At 42.9% G+C, this 23,996-nt stretch overlaps 1 protein-coding gene across 3 annotated transcripts in view; it reads right to left on the bottom strand.

The window, feature by feature from the left end:
- The window catches only part of ZBTB38 (zinc finger and BTB domain containing 38), a 137,149-nt gene that overhangs the window by 7,335 nt on the left and 105,818 nt on the right, over positions 1 to 23,996 (bottom strand). The window lies entirely within an intron of this gene.

Below are 23,996 nucleotides of genomic sequence, written 5' to 3'. Positions count from 1 at the left end.
TTCTCTCATTCTTTCTCGGATTTCCCTTTCAGGATCGCCAAAGGAGATTAGGGTTTTCAGAAACAACTCTGTGAGGTATTGAAGGCACACAAAAAAAGAAGTAACACACAAAACCAGAAGAGTATGTCTCTGAGTCTAGTGCTATCTCACTGTGGTTTTGATGTGCAGACATCTCTACAAGATCTTGATTTCAATTCTTCTGAATATACACTCAGAAGTGAGACTGCTAGATCATACAGTAGTTCGTTTTAATTTCTTGAGGAATCTCCAAACTGTTTTCCATAGTAACTGTACCAATTCACATTCCACCAACAGTGCACAAGGGCTCTCTTCTCTGCAGCCCTTCGTAAACACTTGTTATCTCTTATCTTTTTTATTTTAGCCATTCAAATAGGTGTGAGGTGGTTATCTCATTGTTCTTTTGACTTGCATTTCCCTGATGATGAGTGATGTTGAGCATCTTTTCCTATGTCTGTCGGCCACCTTGTATGTCTTCTTTGGAAAAATATCTATCAGGTCCTCTGCCCATTTGTTAATTGGATTATTTGTGGGTTTTGGGTGTTGAGTTGTATAAATTATTTATATATTTTGGATATTAACCCCTTATCGGATATATCATTTGCAAATATTGTCTCCCATTTGGTAGGCTACCTTTTTGTTTTGTTGATAGTTTCCTTTGCTGTGTGAAAGCCTTTTATTTTTGTGAGTCCCAATTGTTGATTTGCCCAAGACATATCTAGAAAAATGTTTCTATGGCTGATGTCAGAGATTTTTATGGTTTCAGGTCTCACATTAAGGTCTTTAATCCATCTTGAGTTTATTTCTGTGTGTGGTATAAAAAAGGGTCCCACTTCATTGTTTTGCATGTAGCTGTCCAGTTGTCCCACCATCAGTCTAATTCCATTACTGGGTATTTACCCAAAGAAAATGAAAACACTAATTTGGAAAGATATATGCACCCCTATGTTTATGGCAGCACTATTTACAACACCCAAGATATGGAAACAGCCCACATGTCCACTGACAGACGGATGGATAAAACAGATATGACACACACACACGTAGACACCCCCACACAGGAATATTACTCAGCCATAAAAAAGAATGTTGCCATTGCAACAACATTGATGGACCGAAAGGGTATGATGCTAAGTGAAATAAGGCAGAGAAAACAAATGCCATATGATTCTACTCACATGTGGAATTTAAGAAATAAAACAACTGAACAAAGGGGGGAAAAAAAGAGACAAAAACCAGATGCTTAAGTACTGAGAACAAACTGATGGTTACCAGAGGGGAGGTGGGTGGGAGGAGGGATGAACTAGATAAAGAGGATCAAGCATATATTTATTGCGGGGAGGACTGAGCAGTGTATTAAACTGTTCAATCATTATATGCCTGAAACTAATATAACACTGTGTATTAATTATATTTCAACAAAAAATACTGAGTCTGGTCACATGTTCTTAAATTAGCACAATTTAAAGGCACAGTGGCTCTTGTTCTGGTTCAAGGATCTTATCTCTGTTCTTCCCAGAGCCTAATTCTTATTATTCTTTCTATATATTTTATACCATAAGCCTGGGATGCCCAGAGCCTACCAACTAATATTTTAATGAGGGATAGAATATTAAGATTATATATATATATAGTTTTATATATATAATTATAAATATATATTTATATATAATATCAATATTATATAAGAAATACATGGTACGTAGGGACTAAGACACAAAAATTAAAACTTAACCTTAATGCATGCACTACATTCAATGTATTTTGTCCTCTTCCACTGTCTCTCATTTAAAAAATATTAATGACAACTCACTAAACTAATTTCACTATACACTAACAGATTACTCCCGCAGCTAAAACCAAAAATCTCCCTCTGGTCTAAAGGCCATACTGAGCAGCTATTCATCCAGCCTCTCTCTCTTGTCAAGTGATGTCGGGAAAGCGGCAGAGCTTGAAGATACCTCTTTGGCTCCCAGTGGCAAGGTCTTCCAAGCACGTGAGTCCTACCTTTAACCCATGGCATTCATTCAGTTGTGGAGACCAGATGGCCATAGAATGAATTTCTTTTTACCCTTTTCTAAAGCTATTATAATTGTGCCCATTATGTTATTTAGTGTCCTTTATACTTTAGGCTCCATTTGATTAATTCTTTGATCTCATCTAGCCACAGGAAAAACTATATTACTACTAACAAATTCTTCTGTTCCCAAGACAAAGAAGCTTCGAACTAACTCTCAACATCACTGGCTGTAGCCATTGTTACCCTGGGTTTCTGGTGTGACTATTGTCTCATTTTCTTTATGAAATATTACCTCTTCTACTCTTATTTACCCTGCCTTTAGCTGTAATAGTCTATGAATCTTTCCTAGAAGTGTGAAGGAGTTACGTCTAGGAATAAAAAGGAATTAAATGAATTGGAATCTACAGCTTCCTCTACACCCCTGAACAGACAGCGGGACTCTGTCCTTCACTGGTTATAGATCAATGACATATTTGTCTGATGCCTCTTTTGCCCCCTTGGGGTCTCTGCTCTGGGCCCCGTAGAATCTGCTTTTTCTCCTAACTCATTTATTCTCATCTGTTTGGCTTTTCTGAAGCCTGTACATTTTTTCCATTCTTTATCCAGCTGACTAGGTAGTTTCAGATCTGGCAAAAGACATACTATGGTTTTAAATGGTGGTTTCCATCTTGGCTTAGTTCCATGCTGACATCTATTTTGTCCTTCCACCTCAAAACTACTGCTTCTTCCAAAACGCTCCAGTTCACAGCACTCTGAAACTCCCACGAGGCCCCACCTCCACCTGGGGAACAGTATTTCACATCAGGCTAATACTCCGAGGTGCTTGAAGATAAGCCCCACCCACTTCTCTAGGACGGTGTTATTCTTCGCTTAGAATGTTCGGTTAGGAGGGTTAGTAAAAGGCTAACTGTTAACATTTAAGAATATCTTAATCACACTCACAGAATAACACATAGAAAAGGAAGTATCATTTTATATGTCATTAGAACATCCCCCTAACTTTGGAATATCCAAGTATGACACTGTTCAAAAGGTGGACTATCTACCATTGTGTGGCAGGAATCCTTTTAAAAGCGAAGTGACTGTAGCACTTCGATGTGCCTTCTTGGCACATACATAAAAACTTCATTCTTGTGTCAATTCTACCCAGCACATATGTTAATGCCTAACGTGGTCAGACACAGGGCTCAGAGCTGGAGAATCTGAAGCATGTGAGACAAGTCTCTGTCCTCAAGGAGCTCAGAGTAGAGGAGAAGAAAGAGAACTGTCAACTAATAACTGGACTCTGTAATGGTAGGCCTTATACTAAAGGTATGTACCAAGTATTAAACGATGAAGTGCCAACTTATTATTTATAGGGGCCCTGGAAAGCTTGACATCAATCAATAAGTAAAACAGGGGTGTGGGGAAGGCATTCTAAGCAGAAGGAACACCGTGGGCAAAGCAAACGCAAAATGATGAAAGGGTGGACTGCACTCGGGGACTGGGAAGCCGGTCTATATGACGGTAGGAGAGGGTGTGTACACTGCTCTGTCCCTGGTGTCCTCAGCAGTGCCAGGCATCAGTACCTTAATGCTGAATGGCAGGGGCCAGGGAAGGAAGGGTCAGACCAGATCCCAAAGGCTCTAAAGTACTCCTAATAGTAAATTTTATATTGCAGGTAAGAGGGAACCACTGAAAGTCATAACCAGATTTGAGCTGAAACAAACAAACACACCCCCGATTGCTCAGACTGCAGTGTGCTGGAAGGATCAGAGGGAGGGGCCAGCTGGCCATCCATGGACCAGCTGAGAAGCTGCCCATTTGCCCGGATGGAGCGTGGGGTGGTGGCACATACATGGCCCCACCCCAGCTAAGTGGGATGGGGGGCTGGTATCTGAACTCAAAATAGGCTTTCATTTCCTCTACCAATATCTATGGAACAACTGTTAAGTACAAGGCATCAGGCTAAATGTTATAGGTAGACAAGAGTTCATTCTTCCTTTGAACAGATGCTTCCTAAATACCTACTCTGTGCTTTGAGACAGTAGTTCCCAACCCTGGCTATGCATCGAAATCACCTGGGAAGCTTTAGAATAGTACAGGTTTATAGATTTCCCTCTCCCCTGCTCCCACAGAAATTCTGGCTTAGAACAGCCAGGCCCAGACCCTGGAATCCATATGCATTTTTAAATTTATATTTATTTAGTAAATAAAGAATATATTCATGTGATACCAAATTCAAAAGACACAACAAGTTTCCCACCTTGTCTCAGAGGCTCTTCAAAGTAGGTTTTTGCTTTGTTTTGTTTTTAAGCAGGCTCTACACCCAGCATGGAGCCCAACACAGGGCTTGAACTCACCAATCTGAGATCAAGACCTGAGCTGAGATCAGGAGTCAGACACTTAATCAACTGAGCTGCCCAGGCGCCTCAAGTAGTTTTTATCAACCAGCTAGAACCAGGCCCAGGCGGCTGACAATAAAACCCCAATGCCATAAAAGAAATAAAAATTCTGCCTTCAAAGTTTTGTGGTATAGCAAGGGAAGTAAGATGTGTTTATGAAATGCCACATAACACAGACACACAATGTGTGTGTGGGATCATGCAAATAGGCAGGCAGGTGAAGAGAACACAGTGGGAGTTCCGGGGAGCAGCTTGGGAGTGGGGGTGACGGAAGGCATAGGGAGGAGCTCGGCAAAGCTCTTTAGGAGGAAGCCCCATTTACTGGATCTTGAGGGTAGAATTTAGCTCTGCAGATAGAAACCAAAGGGAGAAAGAGAATTTCACTCAGAAGGAGGCACAGAGTTTCATGCCCTCAAGAACTTTATAATCCAAGAGTCAGTGTAAGAGTTTAAAACAGAGTCCTGGGGCGCCTGGGTGGCTCAGTGGGTTAAGTCTCTGCCTTTGGCTCAGGTCATGATCTCATGGTCCTGGGATTGAGCCCTGCATTGGGCTCCCTGCTCGGCAGGGAGCCTGCTTCCCTTTCTCTACCTGTCTCTCTGCCTACTTGTGATCTCTCTCTCTGTCAAATAAATAAATAAAATCTTAAAAAAAAATAAATAAAGAGTCCCGATCTGCAAACGCAGACTGGAGAAGCAGTGGAAGTTGCTGAAGATGCACATGACATCTTTCAGACCCTAGGACCCAGTTCTCCAGGCTACCAGCGCCTGCCACGTGAACTGCCTCCCTGACCATAGTCACCTGATCATCTCAGAAGCTGCTACAGCTAGAAGCCACATCCTATGTGTCCAAAGGGCAATTGAGAAATGAGTCTGAAGTCTGCAGACCAGAGGACTGCAGGCAAATCTGGTTCCCACAGGTTTTGTCTGGCCAACCTTTCTTTGGAACCGTGTTTCTGAAAAACTGGGCTAATGTTGAAAAGAGTAAGATTTAACATAAAATCAATGTATCTTTTCTTGAACAGTAAAAGTGGGAAACAATGGTTGTTGCCCGCCTGGCCAGAAGGAGGGGTGCCTGGTAGCTGTGTCCCCTCATCACGGTCACCTGTAGTCACATGCTGCTGGCCCAGGCATTTACCGCCAAGTGGCTTCTCTCTGTCACATGACCAGCTTGGCCCCTTTAGCTGGTTTCCTCTGTTGCGACTGATAAGAACAGCACGTGAAATAACATTAGACCCACAGATCTTATCGGACATACTTACTTTAAAGATTATCTCCAAAATTAAAATTAAGACTTATAAATGAGTTTTTGTGTGTTGGGGGGCAGTCATCCTCAGCAAAAATAGTATTCTTGACTTAAAAAAGTTAAAGTGACCTCCTCTACTATATTTCTTTACAGAGAGTAACTTAATACTGAAGCTTTAGGAGTTTTTGCCAATGGAAAGCCCATGAAAGACCTCAGAAAAATAAATATAAATGGGAGGATGAGATTTAATTCACATGTAACTTTCTAAAGCAATAAACTCACTATTCTCAGTAATATCACCATGATGGAATAGACAAGCATGAAAAAGGCGAATAAAAATGTTACAGATGCAAAAATTTTGGTGGGCCTACATTTCTTTTAAAATAATTTGTAATTAGGTAATATTGGTTGCCTGACTTGTGTTACTATTTCCTGAGTTTGTATTTAAGCTATAAATAGCCTTGAACATATACCTTCTAACTACATCAATACACATATGCATGTATTCACATGTATGTACAAATAAATGTGTGACTTTATAAATACATGAGCATATGCTATATAAAAATATTTACATAGTCATACATTTAATGATAAAGAAATATATATATATGTAAAAATACAGGGTGAACACATAATTTGGCATCTAAAACAGGACACTTTAGAGAGAAAAGGGATGCAACTAACAACCATGCCAGAGAAACAGGTACATACTGGTTCAGTACAAGGGGAAATAGAATGAATGGTCATCCTCTCTTTATTTATATATATACACACAGACATATAGATATTTATATATAAATCTGTATATATACATGTACAAAATATAAATCTCTAGTATAAAATTCCATATTATAGTTTAAGTACATATGTGTATATTTACACAAAATGTATTTTAAAAGTAAGTAAAGTGCTTTTGAGAATTTTATAACTATATGATAAACACTTTATATAAATGCCATTGGGAAATTCATATATTTAGTTAATTCATATATTTAGGATCTGCTGTTGCTTTTGTCTCCTGCCATACTCCAACCTTCCCTAATAAACACACAAACATTTAATGCAAAGGTGGGCATTTAAATAAGATACTTTTGACGATTAAATTACCTTTTCTTCACTAGCTTTTAGAATGAACTAGCTTTAAAAAAATAAAACAGGGGATCCTGGTAGTGCAGTCGGTTAAGCATCCAACTCTTCATTTCGGCTTAGGTGCTAATCTCAGGGTCATGAGATGAGCCCTGAGTCGCGCTCTGTGCACAGTGAGCAGTCTGTTTTGGTTTCTCTCCCTCTCCCTCTGCCCTTCCTCCCTGCACTCTCACTCTTTCTCTCTCTAAAATAAATAAATAAATCCTTAAAAAATAAGTCTATGCTCATGGTGAAATATTCGAACAATACAGAAGTGTATTAAGGTACAAAGCAGAATCCCCTCCTCCATCCTAGTCTCCCCTCCCCCACACCATTGCACCCACTAACACGCATAGCTCGCATACTCCCTACCACGGATACCTTTTTCCTAACTTTGGAAGATTTTGTAAATTACATCTGTATAAAAGCTCTAGGAGAAAAATTACATTTCCTCTTGAGTTTCTTCTAACCTAACCCCTACCTCCTCTGCTTGGCAATTCCTTAACCTTACTCATCCGGGCAGTGTCCGTCCTCTGGAATTTCTGGATTTGGGCTCCTACCTTTATTATAACATGTGTTATAACATTATGTAGTGTTATTCATTTGTTCACGTTTATACCCTTCCCTGCTTGATCCTCGAATGCGGGGTCAATCTAACCCATCTTTGTTCTCCTGACATTACGGGATACAGTATACTGTTGATGTTGACAGGGAGCGAGAGGAACTGCCCCTTCAGACCCTGGGCAGCAAATGGCTTAAATTATACATTGTGCTTAGAAAAGTTCCTGATTTAAAGCTTTAAAAATGAGAGCCAGATGAACCCAAGTTCTACTGTACAGAGAGTAAAATTAACAAAGTTAAGTCTCTGCCTTTGGCTCGGGTCATGGTCTCACGGTCCTGGGACTGAGCTCTGCAACAGGCTCCCTGCTCAGCGGGGAGCCTGCTTCCCTCTCTCTGCCTGTCTTTCTGCCTTTTTTTCTTTTATTAGAAAAATAAAATGAATTCCTGTTGATTTTTTCCCTAGTTCCCTTCTAAGCTGGCAGTTCTCAAAGCATTTCATGGACCTTGAGTCTCAAAAGACCCTTTCGTCAGGCTCATGAGGGCAAAACAATTTTCATAATAACAAGAAGATGTCATTTGCCTTTCGTCCCCCACCATGCTAACATGTGCATCAACTGTGCAAAAGCAACAAGGGGTAAAAGAGCTGATGTTGCAGCAAACAGTGAGCCAGTAATACCCAGATGAAAAAGTAAAAATTATTAATTTTACTAGATCTTTTGACTATTGGATATACACCTTTTTACTATTCTGTGTGATAAAATGGGAGGCACATACAAAACACTAGCAGTGCATACTGACAAAACAATGACTGCCTTAAGGAAAAGCACTTGGGTGGTTCTTGGAGTTGTGAGTTAAATCAGCCAACTTTTTTTCATGGAACATCATTTTTATGCAAAAAAAATGACTGACAAACTATGGTTACTTGGATGTGGACATCTGGGCAAACATACACTTGAAAATGAACTAAGTGTGCCTGTCATTTCTTATTTTTTTTTTTAAAGATTTATTTTACAGAGAGAGAGAAAGTGTGAGCAGGGGGAGGTGCTAAAGGAGAGGGAGAGAGAGTAGACTCCCTGCTGTGCGTGCAACATGGGGCTCAATCCCATGACCCTGAGATCATGACCTTCGCTGAAATCAAGAGTCAGATGCTTAACCAACTGAGCCACCCAGGCACCCCTCAAGGAAGTAGTCATTTTATTGCCAGTAATAAAAATTCAACTTTCAGGGAAATTACTGTTTTTGGAAAACTTGGTATTTAACATAAAGTTTGGTATCCACCACCATGAGCTCTATGCTTCTCAATACATAATAATTTTTCTAATGAGATTAGTGATAATGTTAAAGAATATGATTTTTGGATAGCATGCAATGAGTCTGGAAGACCAGTACAGTTCAGGGAACTAATATTTTCCAAATAACCAATGCACATTGTTACAAAAAAAACATGCACGGGCTAAAAGGTGAAAGAAACATCAGTAGATTCAAATGTGACACAGTATGGAAAGTTCATTGCTATGGTTTCAAGTCCCATGTTGTGACTAACCTTTAAAAAACCACCTACCTGTCAAGTTTTGGTGTAGTATTAAAAAATATCCACAAGTGGGAACCTGGGTGGCTCAGTGGGTTAAAGCCTCTGCTTTCAGCTCAGGTCATGATCCCAGGGTCCTGGGATCGAGTCCCGCATTGGGCTCTCTGCTCAACAGGGAGCCTGCTTCCTCCTCTCTCTCTGCCTGCCTCTCTGCCTACTTGTGATCTCTGTCTGTCAAATAAATAAATAAAATCTTTAAAAAAAAATATCCACAAGTAACTGAAAAAGCAATTAGATAACTTCTCCCCTTTCCAACTACCTGTTTGTATGAGGTCAGGTTTTCTTTACATACTTCAACTACAACAACACACTTGCCCCTGAATTCAAAGCTGACAGGAAAATCTAGCTATCTTTCTATCAAGCTAAACATTATGTATTTGCCACTGTTCTCATTATATTTTTTGCCTTAGAAGACAGTTATTTTTTAAAATAAGTTTTTATCATGTAACTAGGTTTACTGTAGTCACTTTTCACGAGTTAATTGTTTAAGTTCTCCTTTTAAATTCTGAATATGGCAAATACTGATAGATTTCTAACTCTGATAAGCAAAAGCTCTTTGGGTCCTCAATGATTTATAAGAGTGTAAGGGGGTCCTGGCAGCAACAAGTTTGAGAAATGCTGTCCTTTTTTTTTTTTTTTTTTTTAAGATTTTATTTGTCAGAGAGAGAGAGTCCACAAGCAGGCATAGTGGCAGGCAGAGGCAGAGGGAAAAGCAGGCTCCCCGCTGAGCAAGGAGCCTGATGCAGGATTCAATCCCACCTGAGCCAAAGGCAGCAGCTTAACAGACTGAGCCACCCAGGTATCCCAAGAACGCTGTTCTAACTTACAAGAAAACGTTCAAAATGATTGTTAAAGGTATTATTAAAAATTTTTTTACTCAAAATAAATCAGATACAGGCTTAAAAGAACTAGGGATACAGACGATGAAAATATGGTAAAATATGAAGCAGAAATCCCCAGGAGGAGAGGCCAAGGGACAGAGAAACACGGACATACCCACAGTCACACAGATACACATTCTATAGCTATCTTTAATAGCCCAAGCCTGACGTGGTTACTAACCATCTCTGGAGTCTGAGCATGGTTGAAAAATCAGGGGGACCAACAGTCCCTCCACACTCTCCATACTCAGGTGAAAATAGTTCCTTGATTTGCAGGACCTCTGCCTCTCTTCTAGCACTGCTTGTATTCCTGCCTTCCAGATCTCAAGGGTTAGATTGGTCCCAGTATTCTGTGTGCTCATACGATTCTATCCATTCATCTATCAAATTAGTTCCCTCCCCATCAGATCCTGGAGACAGCTTTCAGGCACCAGTCCACCCACTCTGCAAATGAACTTGAAAAAAGGGAAATAATTCTTAGCAATGACCTGAGCAACTAACTCCCTGTATTTCCAGCATAATTAAATCTTCCCTCCCCAAACAGTCAAGGCAACTTTACTGAAATACACAGAAGTCAAAAAACATAAAGTGAGAGTTTCCATATAAATTTTAACTCTCACAGTGCAAAGAAAAAAAAAATCTTGGAAAACTTCTTTAAGTTATAATCAACAACATTATCTATCATGTAGAACTTTATAGGGCTTGCTAATAAAACTTGGTGTACTTTTATTAGTACATCTCTAAGACCTGACAGAGAGTGAAGTAACGCTACCTTGAGTAAGGCCACTCTCCTGGGCCAGACTGAGGCCCGTTCTTCTAAATCTTCTTCTGATCAGAGGCATAGGCCAAGCGCCCTCTTGTAGCCCATCCGCTACTTAATTCCTAACGTACGTAACATAACGTATGTAACAACAAAACTGAATCAACAGAGCAACTTTCACTTCTCTCTACTGCACGTCCTCTTCTATAAAAAGAAACTTAGAAATAAAACAACTAAAAAAGAACACACTATATTAGGATATTGACCTGGAATCCTGCAAAAGTCAAATACACAGTCCATTTTGGGGCAGTGTGGGGCCCATATCGAAGAGGAAGCTGCGAGTCCCAGCAGAAAGTGTGCCGACAGAGCACAAGGCTTCAGCAATCCCGCTCCCCTATCCCACCCGCATCTTTGCAGCACACTTTCTTGCAGTCATGTTGGGTGACTATGTCAGACCTCCTCACGTGACAAGGTGTCAGAAATACACACATCGGATCTCAAACACAGATTACACAACAGAAGCCCTTTGTAGAGTATGGTTTTGTCTAGGAAAAGGAAAATCCTCTTGATTTCTCTTCTAAATGCAGTCCCAAGGGGGTAGAGAAGAGCTGCATTTATCAGACTCAGATGCACTGAAACTCTCAGCTTGGAGAAGGCATCGTAAGGCAAGGGAAGTTTGCGTCTTCAACAGGAATTCAAGCCGTTCAAAAGGCTGACATCAGAAAGCTGCTAGGGTGTATTTGACAGAGGGAGGTTGGCTTGAACAACCTTACTTGAATATATTACTTTGAAAAGGTAAACATTTGAGCTCTAGACTTGTAGTTGCGTGCATATTGATTGTAAGAACGAGTATTATCAGATTCATGAGTGATGCAATGGGCTCAGTTAAATATTTCAAGCTGCTTGTTTGGAAAGATGAAAGGGGAGAAAGGTCCTTGGCTTCTCTCTCTCTTTTTCAAACACAACAGTGTTTCAGGGTAGCCCATGTACCTTAGGTTCATCTCAGGATCGAGCTTGCCCACATACCTGCTTGCTTAAGAAACCCGGCCAACAGGCTCGAGTGTTTATCTCTGAAGCCCTCCAGTGCTATGTTCGTTCCTCATCTCAGCCAAGCTCCACTGACACTCAGAGTTCCTGGCATGGAAGGCATTTTTAATCTGAATGCTGGGGGGGACCGAGTTACCAAAATGACCAGGGACAGGGTTCCTGTCCTCTGAAACATCTCAGTTTGGGGTGAGCTTATCATCAAGAGTTGCTTTCAAAAACCAAATACCATTTTCTTGTGAGCCTAAAGGGCCAACTGATGTAATGGCCCTGTTCCTCTCAGTGGACTGCTTCCTCTTGGGAAGGGCCGAGAGAAGAATGGTCAGATAGTCTGGCTACTGAACAAGAATGGCTCTCCAGCCAGTCAGAAGGATGGGCCATCCTGAAACGGACGGAACACCAACTGCCGCTTTGGCCTTAAACTACCTAAACCCACCTCCCCATGGCACCCTCCCTCTCTAGGCCCTGCTCCCTCTGCACCCCAGCTTTCTGAGGACTACCACACGACATGGAATCACAGTTTACACTGGTTCTGTCTGGATGAGCCAGGAACTGGGCAGGGAAGAGTGAGGGGCACAGCACACACAGTGCAAAGAACAGCGCTTGGTACACAGTGGGGGTTCAGTGAGAGCAGGCTGGAACCAGCTGGAGGACTGACCGTGTTCTGCTCAGCTGGTGGCTTTGGTGAGAACTGCTTATATAGTCCATGCTTCATGCGGTACATGGGACGATCTTTTAAAAACACAAATGAGATCAAGCCAATCCCTGCTTAAAACCCTTCACTGGCTTTCCCCTGAAGTCAGCACAAAATCCAGACCCTTCACTGTGGCCTGTGAGGCCCGGTGTGGTCCATGGATCCTCTCCACTGTCTCTCGACTTGCCCACTCCCTTCCATCCCACTCTCTGTGCTCAGCACATAGGCCTCCCTTTGCTTACTCTACCTGCTTAGTGTCTTCCGGCCCTGGGATCTTTACACACACCGATCCCCATACTGGCGGGGGCTGGCTAACTCTCATGCTCCAGGCCCAGCTCAGATGCCATCCTGGAAGGACCACCCCCTCTGTTTTTGATCCTGCTTTCACTTGCCCTCACCATGCCTAGTTTTCCTTCATACTACCTATCACAACCTGCCATTACCACGTGTTTGTGCCTGCCTGTTCACTGTCCACTCTGCCCACCAGGAGGTAAGCTCCAGGAAGGAAAGGACCTCATCCACCCTGTTCACTGCTACAGGACACAGCATATGGTAGGCACTTGGGAAATATTTGCTGAATGACTAGAGCTGTGGCCATGCACAAAAAACACAAATGAGGCTTACCCTGATTAAAAGAGCAAGCTTCCCCTCTCCCCCTCACTCCCCGTGCCCTGCACCCCGCTCTGCTTTTTTCTTTTCCATAGTACCCACAGCATTCCAATATACTACACAATTTACTCCTTTATTGTTTACTGTCCATCTGCCTGCTCCAACTGAAGTCTCACAAGGGCAGTCATCTTTGATACTCTTCCCTTCCCTGATGTAGCTATAGCACCTAGAAGAGAGCCTGACACACAGTAGGTCCTTAATAAATATTCATTTACTAAATACACACTCCATCCTGTAAATAGATACATGTTTCTAAATCAATATTAGACATGGGTAGGTAGATATGGGCATCATACATATTGCCATTACAATTTGCAGCTGTTTGAATCTCCCCAATCAATTTAGAATAAAATTGCTTTTATCTGATGTACTTCCAGTTGTGAAGCACTTCACATATTAATTCTTTCAATCCCCTTCACCATCCGGTGCAGCAGGCACATAAAATGGGTATAGTACCATATCCTCACAGGGTTAAGGGAATGAACAGAGCCTGTGCTGGGTATATGGAAGTTGGTGTTACTGGGTCTGCATCCCGACAAGTGCCACCTTACAGGAGAGCTATAACTGCTGACGGCGGCACATAGCCCAGTCCCCGACACTCCGAGGCCTCACGGGCATGTGCACACACAGCAGGAGGGAAGACAGAGCGGGTGACCTGATCTAGCCACACAGAAACTGCCCTGCATGGAGTGCAAACAGCAGGCTTACTGTAGAGGGTCACCCCTGCAGAAGCCCACAGCAGGAACAGACCCAGGCCGAGATTAAAGAGCTAGACTGCTGGGGGCAGCCACCCTAGGTCAGCAGAATGTGACTGAGTGGTCCTTGGGGAAGGGCCGCAGAGGCTGGGAGTGAAGGCAAGCAGACCCCTTGCCCTAGGCAGCTGGCCCCAGGGCAACCTGAACACTGCTAGGGACTGGTCTTCAGGCCTGGATTCTTCAAGGCCAGCCGGGATGACAGTGGTGGTGCAGGAGGCGCTCTCTAGATGCCCCCTAAACACACACACCACAGTCAGCCAGAGTGTCTGCCCCACCCCCGCCCAGAACTGACTAAACACCCAACACCCATGTTGGCACTCTAAAATAATTTAAAAAATGGATTTTTAAAGTCTATTACCAATTCAATTCAGTCTAAGCACTCAGAACACAAAGACCAAGGATTTCTTTTTTTTTTTAGTCTTTTTAAGATTTTATTTTATTTTATTTTTTATTTTTTTTAATAAACATATAATGTATTTTTATCCCCAGGGGTACAGGTCTGTGAATCGCTAGGTTTACACATCTCACAGCACTCAACGTAGCACATACCCTCCCCAATGTCCATATCCCCACCACCTTCTCCCGTCCCCCAAAGACCAAGGATTTCTTAATCTCAAGCCTATGCATCAGGAAAATGGGTTTTTCTTCACCTCCCCTCCCCCCACGAGTATTTAGATTTACCCTCTCTGGGGATGATGCAGGCTTCAGGGGTCAGGAAGCTCATGCTGGAGCCCTGTCCATCAGGGTACGGCATGAGAGTAATGAGTATGAAGCCTCAGGAGGCACTACGGAAAGAAGATCTCCAGGGGAGGGCCAACTTTGGGTGTGAGCTTTCTCCATGACAGATGGCAGTCTCCCCACAAACACAGAACGGAGACATGGCCAGTGAGCCTCATTAAAACCCTAAGTCCAAATTCCAGTATCTTCACCGAGGCTTATAAAGTCCTCTGCGACTTAACCCCATTTCCTGACACTCTAATCTGCATCAGCCTTCCTTCTGTTCCTTGAATATGCCTAGGATCTTCCTATCTCTGGGCCTCTAGACATGCTGATCCTGCATCCCAGAATGCCCTGCTAGCCCAGGAAGAAGCCTACCCTTACCTCCATCCAACAATCCTTCCCCCTCAATTAGGTTCATCTGTCATATATTCTCAGCATACTTTTCTTTCATAGTACTTATTATGATTGTAATTAAGTATTGACAAATGGGTGCCTTTGCCACAACAGTATAAATTCTGTAAGGGCTAAGACTGTTTCACCAGTATCTCTAGCTCCCAGCACTCTACTTGGCACATAACAGGTGCTAATAAACCTTTATTAAATGAATGCAAAAACAAAAAGCACCCAAAAACCAAGCCTTCTACAGCCCACAATACCAGGCACTGTTACCAAGCTTTCTGGATCCAGCATTAGGTCAATGCAAACTGCCCTATTTGTCACCTATGCTTTGTTGAACATAAAAAAGCCAGGAGGCTGTTCTGACATGGTATAAGGAAACACAGACACACACACAGACACACAGACACACACACCAACACTGAGGGCCATCTACTGTCCACAAAGTTGTCACTGCTCAAACAAGTTAAAACATTGAAACACAGCTTCGAAACACTAGAATACCTTACTACCTACTGCTTTGGCTCAAAGGAAGGAAAAGAGCAATACTTCAGGCTCTACCGGTACGCCTTGTTCTGTTTAGGACAACAGGCCCCAAATGGCGTCACTTATGCTAAGCCCCATGTCCTCAAACTGAAACTTAACTTAGTTTGGCTCTCCCAGAAATGGAATCTTAAACCAATCAGGAATCAACCGATCAGCATTAAGTAAGTAATCTGCCCCATGATGCCCTGCTGTCCCATATAAGGAAAGTAACCTCACAATAACCAATCTGTCTTTTTGCCCAGTATAACTTCCTTATTTTGCTCCGGTCTGCCTATAAAATCTTTTGCCTTGCATAGCTCTTCGGTGCTCCTTTTCATCTGCTACGTTGGAGGCCGCCCAATTCAAAAATCACTGAATATAGCCAATAAAATCTTTAAAATGTATTCAGATGAATTTTGTTCTTAAATAGTTTAAACTCCAGGGATTTGGCCTTTGTCCCTTGAGTACTTGGACTAAATTGGAAAGAAACTTTTAAAATAACTTAAAAAAAAAACCACTAAAACTTCAAAGTAGTAAACATGTGGCTGTGTAATATAAAAAAAAAACTGTGCACATGCACTGGCCCATGACTTCTAACCTTGCTATGAAGAACCCAGTCACTGCTGACTCCTGCTTTCTTTAGAGCCCCGCTTGGGCTGCCTTCCACAAATGAATCCCACCACAAATGAATCAATGTCCCCGATAAGACTTGCTCATCAGACAGGAAGAAACTCACGTCATAAGCCAGCCACATCCGGGTACCCAGTACCGTTCTACGCATTGTGTATACACTATCCCTATTAAGTTCACAGCAACCAGATTTTGCAAATGAGAAAACCAAGACGCAGAGAGACCTTGTAACTTGACGGGGGTGATTTAACTAGTGGGCAACATAGCTGGGATTCAGAGCCAGCCAGTCTGATGCAAACACCAGACTCTCCATTTCAGGTTCAGGCGCACCAGGAAGTAAAGAACTCAGCTTTTCCACCTCTTTCTTGGTATCAAAGGCTCATCTGCTCCTGACCCCAGCCTACTTACCAGTGTGGGATGCATCACCAATGGTTGGCTGGACCTGAGCGGGGCTGCCATACGCAGGGCACAGGTTAGGGCCTGCGATGTGCTGTGAGGAAGGGGAGGCTGAGAGCCAGCTCGTGCTGTGCTCTGTGTGGCCAGGCAGGTGCACTGGAGAGGGCTGCATCCTCCTGCCAGATGGAGGGGGCCGTGTCTTTAAAACACACAAAGATGCCATATGGGCCACCAGGTGGCCTTGTGGTGAATATTTTAGGGAAATTCAGAATTCTCTGTAACATTCTACTTTTAATTTGTTTTCCTAAAAAAACCCTCCAAAGTAATATATGGTGCTCATAAATATTATTATTATTAAAGATTTTATTTTTAAGTAATGTCTACATCCACTGTGCGGCTCGAACTTACAACCCTGAGATCAAGAGTTGCATACTCTACCCAATAAGCCAGCCAGGTGCCCCAATGTTAGTAGTTTTTGATCCGTTTCTATTTCAAGGTCATATTTATCAAATGCCTACCACTCACCAGTTACTGTGTACAACACGGGTTGCCATAAGAAGGGGGTATTGAAAGGGCAAGTGAGTGGAGAGATTACATAAAGCTCCTAAACCAGGAGAACGGAGAGACCCCAAAGCACTGTATTAGTCCAGTCATGAAACAGAGCTCTACTAAGGGACGATTCAGGATAAGGCAGCCTGGCCACGTCCAGTCTGGGACCGTAGCTGAGAGTCTGACCTGGCTCTGTCACGTTCTGGCTGTGACCTTGGGCATGTTTCTTAAGCTCTTTGCACCTCAGCCTCTTCATCTGTAAAATGGAGTTAAAAATAGAATCTACCAGGCTTAACATGAGGATTAAATGGTAATACCTTTAAGATGCTTGGTGTAGTATCTGGCACAAAGCTTACTAAAATTATTATTGTTATTATCATCAATTAATAATTAGTTGTACATGTCAGTAGGAACAAATATTGCAAGCCTTGGCCTCAAGCCCCAAATATAGGAAATGTGAAATTCCTCAGTGGCAGGGACAAATGTTCTAGTTCACTGTGTGCCCAGAGGTCCCCACACCCCTCCCAGTGCTTACTATCCCAGAGAGGCTCAGCAGTTGGTCATTGTTCCCCAATGCAGATGGCAGTTACATCTGAGCCTTAGCTCCTATGTGGGCATTTAGTTACAAGTACTGTCTAAATTCCTTTTTTTTTTTTTTAGTTGCATTGGTTGTTAGCAGTCTTCTTAGCAGGTGGAAAAAAAGGTATCAAAAATTAAAAAAAAAATCCGTCAACTTGGGGCCACCTGCATGGCTCAGTCTGTTGAGCGGCTGCCTTCATCTCAGGTTGCAGTCCTGGGATCAAGCCCCACATCGGGCTCCCTGCTCAGAGGGGAGCCTGCTTCTCCTCCCTGTCCACTGCTCATGCTCTCTTTCTCTCTCAAATAAATAAATAAATAAATCATTTTAAAAAATCATCTTTTAAAAAAATCATTCACTTAGGTATCTGTTAGCAATTCTGGTAAAAGGCTTGATAGGAAGGAGACCAAAATAATGTTTAAGACATATACTAAATCATCCATAAAGTTCCACGGTGTGTACTTGTCCTCTTAAGCCAGATCACTCAAATTATGCTATATAAGGTAAAGCCAGGGTACAGTCGGCTTATCGGGTTACATGTTTTAGATAGCAACATTCTTTTACCTTCATAAAAAAGCCTCTCCTGGGGTTCCTGCGTGGATCGTCGGTTAAGTGTCTGACTCTTGGTTTCGGCTCACGTCATGATCTCAGAGTCATGAGATAGAGCCCCACACTGATTGCGTGTGGAGCCTGCTTAAGATTCTCTCTCTCCTTCTTCCCCTGTCCCACTCCCTCTTCTCTAAAATAAATAAATAAGGAAACATATTAAAAACAAAAAAAGCTTCCACTGTGCTCTGCTTCTTCATCTCTCCTGTAGACAGACTCCAGGCAGACCATGTTTGCTCCTCTCCCCATGTACCATGGAACTTTTAGAGGGCAACATCTTGGGACCTCCTCCTTCTTTCTTTAAACTAGGAATCTAGTAGCTGCTTCCATTATTTGGCTGTTAAAAAAAAAGGGGGGGGAATCTATTAACATGTCAGTTTGGTTATGATTTTAGAGAACATTTTGGTTTTTTGATTTTAGAATTTTTTTTATTTTATGTCTCAGTTTAATGGATTCATTAGGTTGTGGTTTATTCAGAAAAAAAAGTAAAAATTTGGGTTAATTTGGGACTTAACATGTTTATGTGCTTATTTGGGATTCTGGTTCAAGCTTCCACTGAAGTCCTTGAAGAAAATTTTTGACAACTGTCCCATGTAATCAATATAGAAGTTGTAAGCCCTCCTTCTCCTGTACCACTGGGCTGTCCTTTTTCTGTCTGTACAGTTTTATCTTTAGACTCAGAGGGTAAAGCAGGGCCTCTGTGTACACACTCCTGGGTTTAAATTCCAGTTCTGCCTCTTACTAGCTGTATGAACTTGGACAACTTAATTAACACCTCCACACCCATTTTATTTTTTAAAGATTTATTTATCTACCTGAGAGAGAGAGGGAGGGAGAGAATCCTCAGGCAGACTCCCCTAGGGCTCAATCCCAGGACCCCAAGATCACAACCTGAGCCAAAATCAAGAGTTGGATGCTTAACTGACTGTGGTACCCAGGCACCCCCAAACCTGTTTTTTTTTTAAATCTACAAAAGGGATATAATAATGCAACTTAGTTCTTAATAGGATTAGATAAGACAACATAGATAAAATGTAGTATCTCATTCTATTGCTCTTTTCACCCTAATTTTCCATGAAAATTCCAGGATTCGGCTCAGGTCATGGTCTCAGGGTCCTGGGATAGAGCCCTGCATTCGAGCTCCCTGCTCAGCGGGGAGCCTGCTTCCTCCTCTCTCCCTGCCTGCCTCTCTGACTACTTGTAATTTCTGTCTATCAAATAAATAAATAAAATCTTTAAAAAAAATTCCAGGAAACAATACTTACAACTCTTTTCTTTAGCCCATCTCATTTTGATAATAGCAACCAATTTACTGCTTGTCGGTTGAGAGGCTATTGGAATCAGGGGACATTTTGTACAGAGAGGTTTCTTTGAAGCTGAATGGAAAGACGGGTGGCCTGGAGAGTCTCAGGCTTCATGGGTTTCCAGTGAGCCTGAGCAAGACTAGTTCTGACAGGCTCGGCAGCTGGGAGTCAGGCTGACCCCAAAAGAAAAGATGTTAACTAAAAAATACTCATGGAAGCTAAGTACAAAAACAAATATTTAGCAAAATAAGGGACTGTGGGTAATACAGAGTTCCTACATGAAAGTCTTAGGAGGATATGTTGACCTAGGTACATAATGCAACTGCAAGAACAAACATTTACTTTGAAAGAAGAAGTACATGCATCACGATGTTAACATCATGATACATAAAGTCACATACAAAATTAGTGACTGTTGTTTTTGGGGGATGGGGTCCCACACACCTATTAAAGATAGCACCACTCTCCTCCCAACCTTACAGCAAAGAATAAGAGAAGAGGCGAGTGGCTTCTCTGGGTCCACACGTTGATCCTTTCACTCTGGGTAAAGACGCTGAGCACGACGGCTCTCAGACTATCATCCGAACGCCCAATTAGACTATTACTCAGTGTCTTCACACGCAGAAATGGTAAAAACGTCCAAGTGGCCAGCCTCACCAGTGTTCATGGACAGAGTTAGGGCAGGCAAAGCATTTTACAACCTGAGCACTCTGTTCTCTCCACAGCTTCATTCTGTTCCCTCCTCACCTCACCGGGAAGGGGGCCTTGAAGCACTACGAAGAAGTCATGCCCCGAGTGGCAGTCAATACCAGCAGGAAGGAGAGAAGGCAGGCAGCCAGTGTTCTGCCCTGGAAGAGCTGGGGTTGGATGTGGGAGGAAGGGGAAGGGAGGCCGTGGAGGAAGGAGCCTGGGGCTCCCTCCCTAGGAGGCCTCTGCACCCATGTCCTTCCTAGTGAACATGACTCCTGGGACAGTCTGGCTACTGTGTCACTGAGCCTGCCCACGCTGCTCTTCCAGGTTTCAGGGGCTTAGTAACAGGATGATGGTGATAAAAGCAAGTTCCCTAAGGCAGTTCCCAGCTCCAAGATCAGGCACCCCTGTTAAAAAAAGAATCCCTGAAACGGAGCTTTTTGCCTTGGCGGCAGCTTCTTCAACCCTCCTTTGAGGTTCTTTTACATATTTGATGACCACAGCCCATCCCCCGTCCAGAGAGCTGCGTCCACAAGATGGTGCTGAGTCCACACCGAGAAATGCTCTTGTGTCCTGGGTAGCTGGTAATCCAGTCCCCCAGAGCTTTCTGAAAATGGGCAGATGAGTAGGCTCGGCTCCAAAATAAATAGACATTGAGTGTTCTAGGTAACAAAAGGCAGAGAGAGTCTGCTTCTAAGTGGACGCTGCACTCTAAGTCATTCTTAATTTGCCACGAACGGCTTCTGGAGATTCTTCAGATCGGAGGTGGGGAGGGCTCCACCCAGCACAGGCATTTCCTCCTCAGAGGAGCAGTCCTCACTGGTAGCAAAGAAGGGGCCCTTAACTGTGGTCTCTGCCCCACGACAGCCCTTTGAAGCTTTACTCTGCATGGCCCACTCCCTGGGCTAAACATCTCAAATTCCTTCTGCTATCCCACTGTAAAGAGGGTTTTGTACACAAAAGGAGCATTAGATTCGGTCCAAGCCTCTCATTTTGGATGTGAGAAAACTGAGGCATGGAGATGTTAAGTTAAATGACTCGCCTAAGAGCTCATGGTTTGACCAAACCTGGTTGCTAGTCTTCTGGTTCCACGTGTTTCACTATACCATGCTCAAAAGGCAGATGCTGGGGCCTGCTTACTAACAGCATGACCACAGAAAGGACCTGACCTCCCTGAGCCTTGGTCTCCTCCTCTATAAAATGGAGAGAATACTACACACCTCACAGGGCATGGGAGGATTAAATGAGAGTATCTGAGCGCTTGGCAAGTGCAAATATGAAGCAAATAATAAGTGCTTGATAATTGGTTTTATTTAGGTTATACAGGTTTCTTTTTTTGGCATGGGGTTCTCCTTTTTTCCCTTGTTTTCTTCCTCCTCGGCTTCCAAACTTCCAAGCCTGAATTTTTTAACTGAAGCTCAAAAATTCACTCACTTATTCTAACTAAATTTAATCACGTTCATTTTATTCAACATCTCCAGTGTGTTGGGATATTTTTAGAATGTCACTTCTGTCTTATAATAGATCTACCAATTTCTTTTACGTGTCACACAGATTCGCGCTCCGGAAACTTAAGAGGTTAAATTCAAGATGGTGATGTCTGTGACAAAAGGGCAGGACTGTTTTCTGTGCCCACCTCCAGAGAGCGGCAGAATGTGGCTATTCTTCTCAGACACACACACCCCACCCGCACAGATCATATTTCAAGATCAGGACTTGGAAAATATTTTTCTATCTATCAGAATAAAAAAGATAAAGCCTTGGTTTCATTTTTGAGGAGGAAGGAGGCTGAATCTACACGATGAGGAAGTGACTCTGTAAAGAACAGCTCTGGCTGTGTTAATGCATTAATGTGTTCAGAATCAAGACACTGAGACCTCAGGGTAGGTGAGCTCTGGTACTGAGATTCAGAAGACTTCTGAGCTGCAGAAAAGTTTTATTTGAAAGAACAAGATGTCAAGCTCTGTGGAGTTGAACTGTGGTCCCCGGTTTCAGGTGAACCAATGCAAACCCTAAGCAGTTACATTCTCTCAGCTCTGTTGTTTCAATAAGCACAAGACCTTAATTTTCTAACCACTTGTCTCCACTCCCACATCCTCCCTAACTAGCTCATGCCATTTGTGTTTCTGGGGCTCAAGACATAGCATCCCCGTACTCTGCCCCACTGGGAAACCAGATAACCCGCAACTGTTTCAGGGCCCATATTCACTAACCCAGCAGAATACCACCTTTCCCCATCCTGACACTTCTCAAAGGGCAACCTTCTGGACCAAAACATGGGACAAGGCCAAGGACATCCAGCCTTACTCCTGTTTAGCTCCCAACCATTTACAAATCACTTTCATACAAACCATTTCATTTTCTTTCTCACAATATCCTGCTGGCTGTGAGATAATATTTCCATTTCAAAGATGAAGACACTGAGGCTCGGAAAAATTAAGCCAAAGTCCTAATACCACATATCATGTAATTGGCAAGGCTGGGTTTTCAACCCTGATCTTGTGACTGTGGGTCACAAACTCCTTCTAGCATACTTATAAGGAAGACTGTATTTATGTGATTCCAAATGTCAGTAAACATAGATCACCATCTCACCCTTTGAGTGGTATATTTAGTGGCTGTGTTTGTTTTACGCCAAATTCAGTCCCAAATGTGTATGTGCCGCTCCAAAGACTACCTAGCAAGAGCTGTTCTGACCAACAGAACCAGTTTTTCCTGACCAGCTGACACACCATTAACACTGCTGGCCAGGTGATCATCCATGCACTCCACTGTGTTCTCTGCCAGCTTGCACTACCCAATCACACAGCATTTTAATTCATTCTGTAAAATGGGAATGATGCCGGAGATGATTACTGGGTTAGTTAAATGAAGCAATGAGTATGGAGACAGTGGCTAGCAAGTATTCAGTTAGTGGCATTCCATACAGCTACCACGACTACTACAACTTCATTACATTCATTACAGCCAAGTAGAGTTTTGTTTTTTTTAACAAGTGTTAGATGAGATATAAAGGCAGCACAGGCCCAATTATCCAGAAAAGCAGAAACACTATTTTATCCCCTTGGCCTTGTTTAATTCTTTATTTCTTCCTCATTGAGCAACCTCCTGGCGCCCACAGTCTAATGGAAGAGACAGACATGGAGACAAACAGCTCTCTGAGATGATCACAGTGCTCCAGCAAGTGTGCCCAGGACTCTGGAAGATGCAGCTTTAAACGGAGTTTGAGGAAGGAGAGTCAGGGGGAGAGAGGTGGAACCAAGTCTCCAAAGACAGGGAGCATTTCTTTGGAATCCAAGAGAGAAAAACCTCTAGTCCAGGCAGAGGTCTAAGCAAAGGCAAGTCAGTGTGAGACCAAAAGACACCCTGAGGGACTGGCAAAGAGGTGGAGATGGCTGCTGCACAGGCTGTGGGGAGGGCCTGACGGAGATGCAGAGGGAGAGACAGGCAGGAACTGAGCTGTCAAGAGTTTTGAATGTTACCAAGAGTTTGGATTTTATCGTCTGGTCCAGAAGTTCTCAACCCTAAACTGCACACTGGAATCACCCATGGGAACTGGAGAAAGAACCAACATTAGGCTCCAACCGGAGATTCTGATTTGTTTGGTCTTGTATGAATACTGGGTATGGCGATTTAAAAACAAAAAACAGAAACAAAACTCTCCAGATGATTCTAATGAGTAGCCTGGACACTGGTGAGTCATTTAAAAGATTTTAAGCAGGAATCATTTGGCAAGTTTGCAAACAGATCATTCTGGGAACCATTTGGTGAGAAGGATGTCTGGAGGGAGTCTAGTGAGAAGGCAAGGAGAAGGTGGGGAATGAACACGGGAGAAAGATTTGAGAGCTATCTGGATGGA

The sequence above is a fragment of the Martes martes genome (assembly GCF_963455335.1).
Source record: "Martes martes genome assembly, chromosome: 1".
In the NCBI taxonomy this organism is placed as follows: Eukaryota; Metazoa; Chordata; class Mammalia; order Carnivora; family Mustelidae; genus Martes; species Martes martes.
Note: the sequence above shows the minus strand (reverse complement) of the source record. Positions and strands in the feature narration are given on the sequence as shown.